Source organism: Lampris incognitus, unplaced genomic scaffold (genome assembly GCF_029633865.1).
Source record: "Lampris incognitus isolate fLamInc1 unplaced genomic scaffold, fLamInc1.hap2 scaffold_245, whole genome shotgun sequence".
Lineage (NCBI taxonomy): Eukaryota > Metazoa > Chordata > Actinopteri > Lampriformes > Lampridae > Lampris > Lampris incognitus.
This window is the reverse complement of record NW_026611203.1, coordinates 57,501-60,000: the sequence shown is the minus strand read 5'-3', so window position 1 is coordinate 60,000 and position 2,500 is coordinate 57,501.

Genomic DNA, 2,500 nt, shown 5'->3' with positions numbered 1-2,500 from the left:
TGCAACTCTTGACTTCCTCCTACAATATCACACCTCCTCTCTCGGCACCCTGTCGTATGCTTTGTGTAAATCTACAAAGACACAATGCAACTCTTTCTGGCCTTCTCTATACTTCTCAATCAACCAACCTTTTCTCTCTCTCTCTCTCTCTCTCTCTCTCTCTCTCTCTCTCTCTCTCTCTCTCTCTCTCTCTCTCTCTCTCTCTCTCTCTCTCTCTGTCTCTCTCTCTCTGTCTCTCTCATTTTCTTCATTTATCAGCCCGTCAAAGTAGTCCTTCCACTTCGTAGCACACTCTCCTCGCTTGGCAGCACATTTCCATCTGTATCTTTGATCGCCCTAACTTGTCGCACATCCTCGGCAGCTCGGTCTCTCTGTCTAGCCAATCTGTACAAGTCTTTTTCTCCTTCCTTAGTGTCTAACCTGTCATACAGCTCACCGTACGACTTTTCCTTTACCTTTGCCACCTCTCTCTTTGCTTTACGCTGCATCTCCTTGTACTCCTGTGTACTTTCTTCATCTCTCTGACTATCCCACTTCTTCTTTGCCAACCTTTTCCTCTGTATACTTTGCTCTACTTCCTCCTTCCACCACCACCACCACCACCACCGCCAAGTCTCCTTGTCTTCCTTCCTCTGTCCCGATGACACACCAAGTACCTTCCTAGCTGTCTTCCTCGCTATTTCTGCAGCGCTTGCCCAGCCATCTGGCAACTCTTCACTACCACTCAGTGCCTGTGTTAACTCCTGCCTGAACTCCACACAACAGTCTTCCTTCTTCAACTTCCACCATTTGATCTTCGGCTGTGTCTTCACTCGCTTCCTCATGTTGGTCTCCAAAGTCATCTTACAGACCACCATCCGATGCTGCCTAGCTACGTTCTCCCCTGTCACCACCTTGCAGTATGCAATCCCTTTTACATCGCGCCTTCTACACAAGATATAGTCCACCTGTGTGCACTTTCCTCCACTCGTATACGTCGTCACCCTGTGCTCCTCCCTCTTCTTGAAATATGTATTCACCTCAGCCATTTCCATCCTTTTCGCAAAATCGAACACCATCTGTCCTTCCACATTTCTCTCCTCGATTCCATACCTTACCATCAACTCCTCACCACCTCTGTTCCCTTCAGCAACGTGTCCATCGAAGTCCGCTCCAATCACCACTCCCTCCTCCTTGGGTACCCTTTCCACCACGTCGTCCAACTCAACTCCAGAATTCTTCTTTTTCGTCCATCTTACACCCGACTTGCGGGGCATATGCGCTGATAACCGTCAGCAATACACCTTCGATTTCCAGCTTCATAATCCTCACTCTGTCTGACACTGTGTTCACCTCCAGCACGCTCTTGACATACTCTTCCTTCAGAATGACCCCTACCCCATTTCTCCTCCCATTCGCACCATGGTAGAAGAGTTTGAACCCACCTGCGATACTCCTGGCCTTACTCCCCTTCCACCTTGTCTCTTGTCACCTTTCTTCTTTCCATCACGTCAGCCAGCTCTCTCCCTTTACTAGCCATAGTGCCAACATTCAAAGTTCCGACTGACTCTCACCTCCACACGCCTACCCTTCCTCCTCTCTAGCTGCCTCTGGACATGCCTTCCCCCTCTCCTTTTCCTTCGCCCAACAGTAGCCTAGTTTCCACCGGCACTCCGCTGGTTAACAGTACCGATGGCGGTCGTCGGTAACCCGAGCCTCGACCGATCCGGTATGGAAATCTTATTTATGATCCGCATATTTGATTTGGCAAAGATTTGACGCCGGATGCCCTTCCTGACGTAACCCTCCCCATTTGTCCGGGCTTGGGACCTGCACTAAGAATGCACTGGCTTGTGCATCCTCAGTGGCTGGGTTGCACGCTTTTCTATGTTTGCCCCTCACTTTTGTGGCGTGAACTATCAATTCTAGTAATACAGGTGTGTTTATGTTAGGTATCACAGACACACGCACACGCACAATATATGTCCAAAAGTATTGACATAACTGACCATTACACCTACAGGAGCTTTTCTGACATCTCATTCTGAATCCATAGAAACCCATATTCCACGAAGCTCCCGGCGCACAGTTTTGGTGCCGATGTTAATGCCAGGAGAAGTTTGGATCTCTGCAGTTATTGAGTGAACAGAGCGTTGGCGACTTGAGTTGCTGTTGTTCCTAAAGGCTTGCGCTTTTCAATAATATGATGATATATGAAGCATAGAGAGTAAACGGGATAGATACCTTTTGAACAGCACCCTGTAGTACAGCACTTTGAAGGTACATATGTCGTCACTTGCTGTAGTGGTTTTTACTGATGGGCGTGGCCAGGTTTTCAGAAGCCTCTCAGTTGTCAATGTGAGAGCCAGGGGACGCGTCTGCCGTACGTTTAGGGTTAGGGTTAGGTGATTTCTCTGGTAGGGCTGCTTACACCACACCCCGGACTGGATTTGTTGCGTGTTTGTGTCCTGATCGATGGGCCAACTTAACACGCCTTCGGAGGGTGTCCGCCGGCCGGCTT